This window comes from Pristiophorus japonicus, unplaced genomic scaffold (assembly GCF_044704955.1).
Source record: "Pristiophorus japonicus isolate sPriJap1 unplaced genomic scaffold, sPriJap1.hap1 HAP1_SCAFFOLD_61, whole genome shotgun sequence".
Taxonomy (NCBI): domain Eukaryota; kingdom Metazoa; phylum Chordata; class Chondrichthyes; family Pristiophoridae; genus Pristiophorus; species Pristiophorus japonicus.
In genome coordinates, this window is record NW_027254520.1 from 542290 (window position 1) to 557728 (window position 15439).

At 41.6% G+C, this 15439-nt stretch overlaps 3 non-coding genes across 3 annotated transcripts; all 3 read right to left on the minus strand.

Annotated features, from left to right (window-relative positions):
* Positions 1-543: 543 nt before the first annotated feature.
* trnap-ugg (transfer RNA proline (anticodon UGG)) lies at positions 544-631 on the minus strand. The gene is given in 2 exon segments: positions 544-579; positions 596-631. It is a non-coding gene; the product is annotated as a tRNA-Pro (tRNA).
* Positions 632-9933: 9302 nt separating this feature from the next.
* Positions 9934-10021, minus strand: trnap-ugg (transfer RNA proline (anticodon UGG)). The gene is given in 2 exon segments: positions 9934-9969; positions 9986-10021. It is a non-coding gene; the product is annotated as a tRNA-Pro (tRNA).
* Positions 10022-13063: 3042 nt separating this feature from the next.
* trnap-ugg (transfer RNA proline (anticodon UGG)) lies at positions 13064-13151 on the minus strand. The gene is given in 2 exon segments: positions 13064-13099; positions 13116-13151. It is a non-coding gene; the product is annotated as a tRNA-Pro (tRNA).
* Between the last annotated feature and the right edge of the window lie 2288 nt (positions 13152-15439).

Genomic DNA, 15439 nt, shown 5'->3' on the forward strand with positions numbered 1-15439 from the left:
GATCCGATACGTTGAACCGAATTTTGAGGCCAGAACACTGTAACCTGCCTGGAATGTAGGGTTTGAACGCCTTATAATTAGACTAGGCAGCTTGGCCACCCCGGATCGATTTCCTGCACGGTTTAAATTCGGCAGCCAAGGGACTAAATCCAAAGCCAGCTTCTCACATCTTTTCAGCGCGAGAGAAACAGGACGCACTCATATTCAGGGCAGAGTCTGTTTCACGTTGAATTTGAGATTGACGTTGAATGTATGCTTATCCCTATGGAGGTGAGCTCATGCGTGCAGAAAGGAAGATACACTGATCAAGTATTTGCCGGAATCAAAACGGGGTTTATGTTGTCCAATGAGACGCAGAGCCGAGCACATCTGAGAAACATGAACTTTACTCAGTTCGGTGAGTTTCACTTTGCTCCTGGGAATCTCCAGGATTTTTGGACGCTGTGTGAACAACGGAGTGCAATCACACGTTTTAATTTGAAACATGTCAGTTTTCTCACATGTCGACCGGCTGAGAAGTCGTTTTTTGACAAAAAGTTGGCAGGGCTCGTCCGGGATTTGAACCCGGGATCTCTCGCATTTCAATTATTATAATCCCAAAGCGAGAATCATACCCCTAGACCAACGAGCCGCCGACAGTGAGGAACGTAGCTCTCAGTTTCTGACGTTAGTTTGCTATTCGGCCCATCGTGCCTGTGCTGACTCTCAGAGACCGATTTCATGAGTCCCCCTCTCCATCGTCCTGCTAATGTTTTCCCTTTGATGAAGTGATTATTTTTTGTGACATTACTTCACCAACGAGCTGCATCCTTTTCAGTAAAAGGTGAATTTGGCAAAGAGGATAAATGTGATTGAATAAAAAAACTAGGGGAAAATATTTAACACAATAACGACGAAGCTGGGGGCATACTGGATCAGCAGTCCATTGCTTCAACCTGTCAGTCACCTTGTCTCCTATTGACTGCAAAGTCAGACATCCATCCCCTACTTTTTGCATTCAAACAGAAATAATATGCACGAAAATCTACTTCACCACTTGTTTTGCCCGTGCAACCAGATCGACAGTGATGAAAATGTGCCGTTAGCTTCTTAAAGCACACAACCTTCCTTTACTTCAGGTGAGTGACTGTCCGAGATGGTTGGTTTTGAGGCAGAATCAAAACAAAGATTATAAAATTTCACAAAGCGCGATAGCTGACCACTGCCGGACTCTAACCTGCAATCATCTGATAAGATCACAGTTACAATCGAAATCAGACACCTTATCCTTTAGGCCACGCGGTCGCTACCGTCGGTGCATAATTTGTTGTTTTTTATATTGAGAGCAAATTTGGGACAAGGGTTACATCAAGGAGTGGATATCGGAAAACATGCGCATATTTTGAGTAATGAACAGATGCGCTGCGATATGGATGTACACGGACACAAGCAAAGTCAATGTATCTTGAAACACAACAGTTTAACAATTCGGTTATCACAGCTGATAATCACACTCCTTTTTAAATGTACAGGATGATCCGGATAATGAGAAAATACGTTTTAAAGGGGCAATTGATGAACCGGAACTGACAACCATCCCGTTGAAACAGACACCGAATGATCCTGGACAGGAAGCACATCCCTCTTACACAGCTGTAGAATTGCCCTTTACGGACAGCAGTTCCCTTTCAGAAGAATAAATTGGAATTTCTATCATTCCTGAATGCAATTGTGTTGTGCGTGAATGAGCGCGGTTCTCATGAGCACGCGGGACTGGGACGGTTGTTGAAGCCACAGGTGATAGACAAGCAGGAAAGAGGGAGGGAAATAAAACCAACCCAGACAAAAAGACAATTTAAAACATATATATATTTATTATAATAAGAAAATAAATAAATTTACAATTTTATTGCAAAAAATTGAATTTGATTTGATTGAAATAAATAAATAATTGTTTCTTAATCTATATATTTTTGATTGAACGAAGTCTGTGCGACTGCATGAAATGCACTGGAAATCAGGGTGTGCAGTCAGTAAATTCCCAAACACAGTAAGCCCATGGTGTAAGACAAGCCACGAGGGAAGATGTGGGCAACAAAGGCCATCTTTTAAAGTCGCGAGTGCTTTTCTGCGGGATCAGACAGAAGCAGCGTGTGCTGTGAAAGAGGTCAAATGTAATAGAGCCAATGCAGGCAGAACAGAAAAGCACATTTATTGTGAAAGTTAAAAAGTAGGGAATGTATGTAAATATATGCATATATAAATATTGATACAGAAATTTATATAAACAAATCGTGTCAGTCAGTCATGTCTTGTCTTGTCTTGATTTGATTTGTATTTGAAAATAAGGGGGAAGGAGCTCATCATGTCACACAGCCCATCCGCAAGCTCTCGCTAAAATCGCGATGTTTCTAACTTATATAATTTGCCTTCTTTCACATGTGGAATAGCAAAATCCCACAGCAAACTCTTCTCCTGTCAGTCAGTCCCTGAATGCGTGTTGAATCAAATCAGTGTGGCTTCAAGTTGCATGTAATGCATTTTTCCTCACATGACATGAAATGCACAATAATATCGCGCAGAACGTTTCCACGCACTCTCTCACTTACACAAACACACCAACAAACTAAAAATTCTGCACTCTCCAAAGGCAGTTTTTGAAATTTGAAATTTGAAATCCGGGACAGACAGCACATTCCTTTTAAACAGATAGATAATGATCCGATACTGATAGCACACCATTTTGGAGTGACAGAGAATGACCCCGGGCAGACCAGCACATCACCTTAAAAGGGATACAGAAACACAATGAACAAAAACAAAGCATTCTGTAAAACTCAGCAGGCCGTGAACATTCTGTGGATGAATTTCCCGGGCTCACGTTCAGTCAGATGATCATTCCGATATTTTAAGAAAAATGTAAAGTTTACAGATTTTTCCTGGAAAATAGCGCCTGGAAAAATAGGCAGCGAGGAAGGACAAAAGGGAATGCCTGTGATACATTGGAGCGTAGGAGTGATTGAATAATAAATGGTACAATGCAAAAAGGCAAAGTGAGTGGTAAGCGGGCAATAAAGTAACAAAGGATGGACCAGAGGAGGTGTTAGTGTGAACAGCAGAACCATTAGCAGACAATGGGAGCGGTGCTTATGATCCGATACGTTGAACCGAATTTTGAGGCCAGAACACTGTAACCTGCCTGGAATGTAGGGTTTGAACGCCTTATAATTAGACTAGGCAGCTTGGCCACCCCGGATCGATTTCCTGCACGGTTTAAATTCGGCAGCCAAGGGACTAAATCCAAAGCCAGCTTCTCACATCTTTTCAGCGCGAGAGAAACAGGACGCACTCATATTCAGGGCAGAGTCTGTTTCACGTTGAATTTGAGATTGACGTTGAATGTATGCTTATCCCTGTGGAGGTGAGCTCATGCGTGCAGAAAGGAAGATACACTGATCAAGTATTTGCCGGAATCAAAACGGGGTTTATGTTGTCCAATGAGACGCAGAGCCGAGCACATCTGAGAAACATGAACTTTACTCAGTTCGGTAAGTTTCACTTTGCTCCTGGGAATCTCCAGGATTTTTGGACGCTGTGTGAACAACGGAGTGCAATCACACGTTTTAATTTGAAACATGTCAGTTTTCTCACATGTCGACCGGCTGAGAAGTCGTTTTTTGACAAAAGGTTGGCAGGGCTCGACCGGGATTTGAACCCGGGATCTCTCGCATTTCAATTATTATAATCCCAAAGCGAGTATCATACCCCTAGACCAATGAGCCGCCGACAGTGAGGAACGTAGCTCTCAGTTTCTGACGTTAGTTTGCTATTCGGCCCATCGTGCCTGTGCTGACTCTCAGAGACCGATTTCATGAGTCCCCCTCTCCATCGTCCTGCTAATGTTTTCCCTTTGATGAAGTGATTATTTTTTGTGACATTACTTCACCAACGAGCTGCATCCTTTTCAGTAAAAGGTGAATTTGGCAAAGAGGATAAATGTGATTGAATAAAAAAACTAGGGGAAAATATTTAACACAATAACGACGAAGCTGGGGGCATACTGGATCAGCAGTCCAATGCTTCAACCTGTCAGTCACCTTGTCTCCTATTGACTGCAAAGTCAGACATCCATCCCCTACTTTTTGCATTCAAACAGAAATAATATGCACGAAAATCTACTTCACCACTTGTTTTGCCCGTGCAACCAGATCGACAGTGATGAAAATGTGCCATTAGCTTCTTAAAGCACACAGCCTTCCTTTACTTCAGGTGAGTGACTGTCCGAGATGGTTGGTTTTGAGGCAGAATCAAAACAAAGAATATAAAATTTCACAAAGCGCGATAGCTGACCACTGCAGGACTAGAACCTGCAATCATCTGATAAGATCACAGTTACAATCGAAATCAGACACCTTATCCTTTAGGCCACGCGGTCGCTACCGTCGGTGCATAATTTGTTGTTTTTTATATTGAGAGCAAATTTGGGACAAGGGTTACATCAAGGAGTGGATATCGGAAAACATGAGCATATTTTGAGTAATGAACAGATGCGCTGCGATATGGATGTACACGGACACAGGCAAAGTCAATGTATCTTGAAACACAACAGTTTAACAATTCGGTTATCACAGCTGATAATCACACTCCTTTTTAAATGTACAGGATGATCCGGATAATGAGAAAATACGTTTTAAAGGGGCAATTGATGAACCGGAACTGACAACCATCCCGTTGAAACAGACACCGAATGATCCTGGACAGGAAGCACATCCCTCTTACACAGCTGTAGAATTGCCCTTCACGGACAGCAGTTCCCTTTCAGAAGAATAAATTGGAATTTCTATCATTCCTGAATGCAATTGTGTTGTGCGTGAATGAGCGCGGTTCTCATGAGCACGCGGGACTGGGACGGTTGTTGAAGCCACAGGTGATAGACAAGCAGGAAAGAGGGAGGGAAATAAAACCAACCCAGACAAAAAGACAATTTAAAACATATATATATTTATTATAATAAGAAAATAAATAAATTTACAATTTTATTGCAAAAAATTGAATTTGATTTGATTGAAATAAATAAATAATTGTTTCTTAATCTATATATTTTTGATTGAACGAAGTCTGTGCGACTGCATGAAATGCACTGGAAATCAGGGTGTGCAGTCAGTAAATTCCCAAACACAGTAAGCCCATGGTGTAAGACAAGCCACGAGGGAAGATGTGGGCAACAAAGGCCATCTTTTAAAGTCGCGAGTGCTTTTCTGCGGGATCAGACAGAAGCAGCGTGTGCTGTGAAAGAGGTCAAATGTAATAGAGCCAATGCAGGCAGAACAGAAAAGCACATTTATTGTGAAAGTTAAAAAGTAGGGAATGTATGTAAATATATGCATATATAAATATTGATACAGAAATTTATATAAACAAATCGTGTCAGTCAGTCATGTCTTGTCTTGTCTTGATTTGATTTGTATTTGAAAATAAGGGGGAAGGAGCTCATCATGTCACACAGCCCATCCGCAAGCTCTCGCTAAAATCGCTATGTTTCTAACTTATATAATTTGCCTTCTTTCACATGTGGAATAGCAAAATCCCACAGCAAACTCTTCTCCTGTCAGTCAGTCCCTGAATGCGTGTTGAATCAAATCAGTGTGGCTTCAAGTTGCATGTAATGCATTTTTCCTCACATGACATGAAATGCACAGTAATATCGCGCAGAACGTTTCCACGCACTCTCTCACTTACACAAACACACCAACAAACTAAAAATTCTGCACTCTCCAAAGGCAGTTTTTGAAATTTGAAATTTGAAATCCGGGACAGACAGCACATTCCTTTTAAACAGATAGATAATGATCCGATACTGATAGCACACCATTTTGGAGTGACAGAGAATGACCCCGGGCAGACCAGCACATCACCTTAAAAGGGATACAGAAACACAATGAACAAAAACAAAGCATTCTGTAAAACTCAGCAGGCCGTGAACATTCTGTGGATGAATTTCCCGGGCTCACGTTCAGTCAGATGATCATTCCGATATTTTAAGAAAAATGTAAAGTTTACAGATTTTTCCTGGAAAATAGCGCCTGGAAAAATAGGCAGCGAGGAAGGACAAAAGGGAATGCCTGTGATACATTGGAGCGTAGGAGTGATTGAATAATAAATGGCACAATGCAAAAAGGCAAAGTGAGTGGTAAGCGGGCAATAAAGTAACAAAGGATGGACCAGAGGAGGTGTTAGTGTGAACAGCAGAACCATTAGCAGACAATGGGAGCGGTGCTTATGATCCGATACGTTGAACCGAATGTTGAGGCCAGAACACTATAACCTGCCTGGAATGTAGGGTTTGAACGCCTTTTAATTAGACCAGGCAGCTTGGCCACCCCGGATTGATTTCCTGCACGGTTTAAATTCGGCAGCCAAGGGACTAAATCCAAAGCCAGCTTCTCACATCTTTTCAGCGCGAGAGAAACAGGACGCACTCATATTCAGGGCAGAGTCTGTTTCACGTTGAATTTGAGATTGACGTTGAATGTATGCTTATCCCTATGGAGGTGAGCTCATGTATGCAGAAAGGAAGATACACTGATCAAGTATTTGCCGGAATCAAAACGGGGTTTATGTTGTCCAATGAGACGCAGAGCCGAGCACATCTGAGAAACATGAACTTTACTCAGTTCGGTGAGTTTCACTTTGCTCCTGGGAATCTCCAGGATTTTTGGACGCTGTGTGAACAACGGAGTGCAATCACACGTTTTAATTTGAAACATGTCAGTTTTCTCACATGTCGACCGGCTGAGAAGTCGTTTTTTGACAAAAGGTTGGCAGGGCTCGTCCGGGATTTGAACCCGGGACCTCTCGCATTTCAATTATTATAATCCCAAAGCGAGAATCATACCCCTAGACCAACGAGGCGCCGACAGTGAGGAGCGTAGCTCTCAGTTTCTGACGTTAGTTTGCTATTCGGCCCATCGTGCCTGTGCTGACTCTCAGAGACCGATTTCATGAGTCCCCCTCTCCATCGTTCTGCTAATGTTTTCCCTTTGATGAAGTGATTATTTTTTGTGACATTACTTCATCAACGAGCTGCATCCTTTTCAGTAAAAGGTGAATTTGGCAATGAGGATAAATGTGATTGAATAAAAAAACTAGGGGAAAATGTTTAACACAATAACGACAAAGCTGGGGGCATACTGGATCAGCAGTCCATTGCTTCAACCTGTCAGTCACCTTGTCTCCGATTTATTGCAAAGTCAGACATCCATCCCCTACTTTTTGCATTCAAACATAAATAATGTGCACGAAAATCTACTTCACCACTTGTTTTGCCCGTGCAACCAGATCGACAGTGATGAAAATTTGCCATTAGCTTCTTAAAGCACACAGCCTTCCTTTACTTCAGGTGAGTGACTGTCCGAGATGGTTGGTTTTGAGGCAGAATCAAAACAAAGAATATAAAATTTCACAAAGCGCGATAGCTGACCACTGCAGGACTAGAACCTGCAATCATCTGATAAGATCACAGTTACAATCGAAATCAGACACCTTATCCTTTAGGCCACGCGGTCGCTACCGTCGGTGCATAATTTGTTGTTTTTTATATTGAGAGCAAATTTGGGACAAGGGTTACATCAAGGAGTGGATATCGGAAAACATGAGCATATTTTGAGTAATGAACAGATGCGCTGCGATATGGATGTACACGGACACAGGCAAAGTCAATGTATCTTGAAACACAACAGTTTAACAATTCGGTTATCACAGCTGATAATCACACTCCTTTTTAAATGTACAGGATGATCCGGATAATGAGAAAATACGTTTTAAAGGGGCAATTGATGAACCGGAACTGACAACCATCCCGTTGAAACAGACACCGAATGATCCTGGACAGGAAGCACATCCCTCTTACACAGCTGTAGAATTGCCCTTCACGGACAGCAGTTCCCTTTCAGAAGAATAAATTGGAATTTCTATCATTCCTGAATGCAATTGTGTTGTGCGTGAATGAGCGCGGTTCTCATGAGCACGCGGGACTGGGACGGTTGTTGAAGCCACAGGTGATAGACAAGCAGGAAAGAGGGAGGGAAATAAAACCAACCCAGACAAAAAGACAATTTAAAACATATATATATTTATTATAATAAGAAAATAAATAAATTTACAATTTTATTGCAAAAAATTGAATTTGATTTGATTGAAATAAATAAATAATTGTTTCTTAATCTATATATTTTTGATTGAACGAAGTCTGTGCGACTGCATGAAATGCACTGGAAATCAGGGTGTGCAGTCAGTAAATTCCCAAACACAGTAAGCCCATGGTGTAAGACAAGCCACGAGGGAAGATGTGGGCAACAAAGGCCATCTTTTAAAGTCGCGAGTGCTTTTCTGCGGGATCAGACAGAAGCAGCGTGTGCTGTGAAAGAGGTCAAATGTAATAGAGCCAATGCAGGCAGAACAGAAAAGCACATTTATTGTGAAAGTTAAAAAGTAGGGAATGTATGTAAATATATGCATATATAAATATTGATACAGAAATTTATATAAACAAATCGTGTCAGTCAGTCATGTCTTGTCTTGTCTTGATTTGATTTGTATTTGAAAATAAGGGGGAAGGAGCTCATCATGTCACACAGCCCATCCGCAAGCTCTCGCTAAAATCGCTATGTTTCTAACTTATATAATTTGCCTTCTTTCACATGTGGAATAGCAAAATCCCACAGCAAACTCTTCTCCTGTCAGTCAGTCCCTGAATGCATGTTGAATCAAATCAGTGTGGCTTCAAGTTGCATGTAATGCATTTTTCCTCACATGACATGAAATGCACAGTAATATCGCGCAGAACGTTTCCACGCACTCTCTCACTTACACAAACACACCAACAAACTAAAAATTCTGCACTCTCCAAAGGCAGTTTTTGAAATTTGAAATTTGAAATCCGGGACAGACAGCACATTCCTTTTAAACAGATAGATAATGATCCGATACTGATAGCACACCATTTTGGAGTGACAGAGAATGACCCCGGGCAGACCAGCACATCACCTTAAAAGGGATACAGAAACACAATGAACAAAAACAAAGCATTCTGTAAAACTCAGCAGGCCGTGAACATTCTGTGGATGAATTTCCCGGGCTCACGTTCAGTCAGATGATCATTCCGATATTTTAAGAAAAATGTAAAGTTTACAGATTTTTCCTGGAAAATAGCGCCTGGAAAAATAGGCAGCGAGGAAGGACAAAAGGGAATGCCTGTGATACATTGGAGCGTAGGAGTGATTGAATAATAAATGGCACAATGCAAAAAGGCAAAGTGAGTGGTAAGCGGGCAATAAAGTAACAAAGGATGGACCAGAGGAGGTGTTAGTGTGAACAGCAGAACCATTAGCAGACAATGGGAGCGGTGCTTATGATCCGATACGGTGAACCGAATGTTGAGGCCAGAACACTATAACCTGCCTGGAATGTAGGGTTTGAACGCCTTTTAATTAGACCAGGCAGCTTGGCCACCCCGGATTGATTTCCTGCACGGTTTAAATTCGGCAGCCAAGGGACTAAATCCAAAGCCAGCTTCTCACATCTTTTCAGCGCGAGAGAAACAGGACGCACTCATATTCAGGGCAGAGTCTGTTTCACGTTGAATTTGAGATTGACGTTGAATGTATGCTTATCCCTATGGAGGTGAGCTCATGTATGCAGAAAGGAAGATAGACTGATCAAGTATTTGCCTGAATCAAAACGGGGTTTATGTTGTCCAATGAGACGCAGAGCCGAGCACATCTGAGAAACATGAACTTTACTCAGTTCGGTGAGTTTCACTTTGCTCCTGGGAATCTCCAGGATTTTTGGACGCTGTGTGAACAACGGAGTGCAATCACACGTTTTAATTTGAAACATGTCAGTTTTCTCACATGTCGACCGGCTGAGAAGTCGTTTTTTGACAAAAGGTTGGCAGGGCTCGACCGGGATTTGAACCCGGGACCTCTCGCATTTCAATTATTATAATCCCAAAGCGAGTATCATACCCCTAGACCAACGAGCCGCCGACAGTGAGGAACGTAGCTCTCAGTTTCTGACATTAGTTTGCTATTCGGCCCATCGTGCCTGTGCTGACTCTCAGAGACCGATTTCATGAGTCCCCCTCTCCATCGTCCTGCTAATGCTTTCCCTTTGATGAAGTGATTATTTTTTGTGACATTACTTCACCAACGAGCTGCATCCTTTTCAGTAAAAGGTGAATTTGGCAAAGAGGATAAATGTGATTGAATAAAAAAACTACGGGAAAATATTTAACACAATAACGACGAAGCTGGGGGCATACTGGATCAGCAGTCCAATGCTTCAACCTGTCAGTCACCTTGTCTCCTATTGACTGCAAAGTCAGACATCCATCCCCTACTTTTTGCATTCAAACAGAAATAATATGCACGAAAATCTACTTCACCACTTGTTTTGCCCGTGCAACCAGATCGACAGTGATGAAAATGTGCCATTAGCTTCTTAAAGCACACAGCCTTCCTTTACTTCAGGTGAGTGACTGTCCGAGATGGTTGGTTTTGAGGCAGAATCAAAACAAAGAATATAAAATTTCACAAAGCGCGATAGCTGACCACTGCAGGACTAGAACCTGCAATCATCTGATAAGATCACAGTTACAATCGAAATCAGACACCTTATCCTTTAGGCCACGCGGTCGCTACCGTCGGTGCATAATTTGTTGTTTTTTATATTGAGAGCAAATTTGGGACAAGGGTTACATCAAGGAGTGGATATCGGAAAACATGAGCATATTTTGAGTAATGAACAGATGCGCTGCGATATGGATGTACACGGACACAGGCAAAGTCAATGTATCTTGAAACACAACAGTTTAACAATTCGGTTATCACAGCTGATAATCACACTCCTTTTTAAATGTACAGGATGATCCGGATAATGAGAAAATACGTTTTAAAGGGGCAATTGATGAACCGGAACTGACAACCATCCCGTTGAAACAGACACCGAATGATCCTGGACAGGAAGCACATCCCTCTTACACAGCTGTAGAATTGCCCTTCACGGACAGCAGTTCCCTTTCAGAAGAATAAATTGGAATTTCTATCATTCCTGAATGCAATTGTGTTGTGCGTGAATGAGCGCGGTTCTCATGAGCACGCGGGACTGGGACGGTTGTTGAAGCCACAGGTGATAGACAAGCAGGAAAGAGGGAGGGAAATAAAACCAACCCAGACAAAAAGACAATTTAAAACATATATATATTTATTATAATAAGAAAATAAATAAATTTACAATTTTATTGCAAAAAATTGAATTTGATTTGATTGAAATAAATAAATAATTGTTTCTTAATCTATATATTTTTGATTGAACGAAGTCTGTGCGACTGCATGAAATGCACTGGAAATCAGGGTGTGCAGTCAGTAAATTCCCAAACACAGTAAGCCCATGGTGTAAGACAAGCCACGAGGGAAGATGTGGGCAACAAAGGCCATCTTTTAAAGTCGCGAGTGCTTTTCTGCGGGATCAGACAGAAGCAGCGTGTGCTGTGAAAGAGGTCAAATGTAATAGAGCCAATGCAGGCAGAACAGAAAAGCACATTTATTGTGAAAGTTAAAAAGTAGGGAATGTATGTAAATATATGCATATATAAATATTGATACAGAAATTTATATAAACAAATCGTGTCAGTCAGTCATGTCTTGTCTTGTCTTGATTTGATTTGTATTTGAAAATAAGGGGGAAGGAGCTCATCATGTCACACAGCCCATCCGCAAGCTCTCGCTAAAATCGCTATGTTTCTAACTTATATAATTTGCCTTCTTTCACATGTGGAATAGCAAAATCCCACAGCAAACTCTTCTCCTGTCAGTCAGTCCCTGAATGCGTGTTGAATCAAATCAGTGTGGCTTCAAGTTGCATGTAATGCATTTTTCCTCACATGACATGAAATGCACAGTAATATCGCGCAGAACGTTTCCACACACTCTCTCACTTACACAAACACACCAACAAACTAAAAATTCTGCACTCTCCAAAGGCAGTTTTTGAAATTTGAAATTTGAAATCCGGGACAGACAGCACATTCCTTTTAAACAGATAGATAATGATCCGATACTGATAGCACACCATTTTGGAGTGACAGAGAATGACCCCGGGCAGACCAGCACATCACCTTAAAAGGGATACAGAAACACAATGAACAAAAACAAAGCATTCTGTAAAACTCAGCAGGCCGTGAACATTCTGTGGATGAATTTCCCGGGCTCACGTTCAGTCAGATGATCATTCCGATATTTTAAGAAAAATGTAAAGTTTACAGATTTTTCCTGGAAAATAGCGCCTGGAAAAATAGGCAGCGAGGAAGGACAAAAGAGAATGCCTGTGATACATTGGAGCGTAGGAGTGATTGAATAATAAATGGCACAATGCAAAAAGGCAAAGTGAGTGGTAAGCGGGCAATAAAGTAACAAAGGATGGACCAGAGGAGGTGTTAGTGTGAACAGCAGAACCATTAGCAGACAATGGGAGCGGTGCTTATGATCCGATACGTTGAACCGAATTTTGAGGCCAGAACACTGTAACCTGCCTGGAATGTAGGGTTTGAACGCCTTATAATTAGACTAGGCAGCTTGGCCACCCCGGATCGATTTCCTGCACGGTTTAAATTCGGCAGCCAAGGGACTAAATCCAAAGCCAGCTTCTCACATCTTTTCAGCGCGAGAGAAACAGGACGCACTCATATTCAGGGCAGAGTCTGTTTCACGTTGAATTTGAGATTGACGTTGAATGTATGCTTATCCCTGTGGAGGTGAGCTCATGCGTGCAGAAAGGAAGATACACTGATCAAGTATTTGCCGGAATCAAAACGGGGTTTATATTGTCCAATGAGACGCAGAGCCGAGCACATCTGAGAAACATGAACTTTACTCAGTTCGGTAAGTTTCACTTTGCTCCTGGGAATCTCCAGGATTTTTGGACGCTGTGTGAACAACGGAGTGCAATCACACGTTTTAATTTGAAACATGTCAGTTTTCTCACATGTCGACCGGCTGAGAAGTCGTTTTTTGACAAAAGGTTGGCAGGGCTCGACCGGGATTTGAACCCGGGACCTCTCGCATTTCAATTATTATAATCCCAAAGCGAGTATCATACCCCTAGACCAACGAGCCGCCGACAGTGAGGAACGTAGCTCTCAGTTTCTGACGTTAGTTTGCTATTCGGCCCATCGTGCCTGTGCTGACTCTCAGAGACCGATTTCATGAGTCCCCCTCTCCATCGTCCTGCTAATGCTTTCCCTTTGATGAAGTGATTATTTTTTGTGACATTACTTCACCAACGAGCTGCATCCTTTTCAGTAAAAGGTGAATTTGGCAAAGAGGATAAATGTGATTGAATAAAAAAACTACGGGAAAATATTTAACACAATAACGACGAAGCTGGGGGCATACTGGATCAGCAGTCCAATGCTTCAACCTGTCAGTCACCTTGTCTCCTATTGACTGCAAAGTCAGACATCCATCCCCTACTTTTTGCATTCAAACAGAAATAATATGCACGAAAATCTACTTCACCACTTGTTTTGCCCGTGCAACCAGATCGACAGTGATGAAAATGTGCCATTAGCTTCTTAAAGCACACAGCCTTCCTTTACTTCAGGTGAGTGACTGTCCGAGATGGTTGGTTTTGAGGCAGAATCAAAACAAAGAATATAAAATTTCACAAAGCGCGATAGCTGACCACTGCAGGACTAGAACCTGCAATCATCTGATAAGATCACAGTTACAATCGAAATCAGACACCTTATCCTTTAGGCCACGCGGTCGCTACCGTCGGTGCATAATTTGTTGTTTTTTATATTGAGAGCAAATTTGGGACAAGGGTTACATCAAGGAGTGGATATCGGAAAACATGAGCATATTTTGAGTAATGAACAGATGCGCTGCGATATGGATGTACACGGACACAGGCAAAGTCAATGTATCTTGAAACACAACAGTTTAACAATTCGGTTATCACAGCTGATAATCACACTCCTTTTTAAATGTACAGGATGATCCGGATAATGAGAAAATACGTTTTAAAGGGGCAATTGATGAACCGGAACTGACAACCATCCCGTTGAAACAGACACCGAATGATCCTGGACAGGAAGCACATCCCTCTTACACAGCTGTAGAATTGCCCTTCACGGACAGCAGTTCCCTTTCAGAAGAATAAATTGGAATTTCTATCATTCCTGAATGCAATTGTGTTGTGCGTGAATGAGCGCGGTTCTCATGAGCACGCGGGACTGGGACGGTTGTTGAAGCCACAGGTGATAGACAAGCAGGAAAGAGGGAGGGAAATAAAACCAACCCAGACAAAAAGACAATTTAAAACATATATATATTTATTATAATAAGAAAATAAATAAATTTACAATTTTATTGCAAAAAATTGAATTTGATTTGATTGAAATAAATAAATAATTGTTTCTTAATCTATATATTTTTGATTGAACGAAGTCTGTGCGACTGCATGAAATGCACTGGAAATCAGGGTGTGCAGTCAGTAAATTCCCAAACACAGTAAGCCCATGGTGTAAGACAAGCCACGAGGGAAGATGTGGGCAACAAAGGCCATCTTTTAAAGTCGCGAGTGCTTTTCTGCGGGATCAGACAGAAGCAGCGTGTGCTGTGAAAGAGGTCAAATGTAATAGAGCCAATGCAGGCAGAACAGAAAAGCACATTTATTGTGAAAGTTAAAAAGTAGGGAATGTATGTAAATATATGCATATATAAATATTGATACAGAAATTTATATAAACAAATCGTGTCAGTCAGTCATGTCTTGTCTTGTCTTGATTTGATTTGTATTTGAAAATAAGGGGGAAGGAGCTCATCATGTCACACAGCCCATCCGCAAGCTCTCGCTAAAATCGCTATGTTTCTAACTTATATAATTTGCCTTCTTTCACATGTGGAATAGCAAAATCCCACAGCAAACTCTTCTCCTGTCAGTCAGTCCCTGAATGCGTGTTGAATCAAATCAGTGTGGCTTCAAGTTGCATGTAATGCATTTTTCCTCACATGACATGAAATGCACAGTAATATCGCGCAGAACGTTTCCACGCACTCTCTCACTTACACAAACACACCAACAAACTAAAAATTCTGCACTCTCCAAAGGCAGTTTTTGAAATTTGAAATTTGAAATCCGGGACAGACAGCACATTCCTTTTAAACAGATAGATAATGATCCGATCCTGATAGCACACCATTTTGGAGAGACAGAGAATGACCCCGGGCAGACCAGCACATCACCTTAAAAGGGATACAGAAACACAGTGAACAAAAACAAAGCATTCTGTAAAACTCAGCAGGCCGTGAACATTCTGTGGATGAATTTCCCGGGCTCACGTTCAGTCAGATGATCATTCCGATATTTTAAGAAAAATGTAAAGTTTACAGATTTTTCC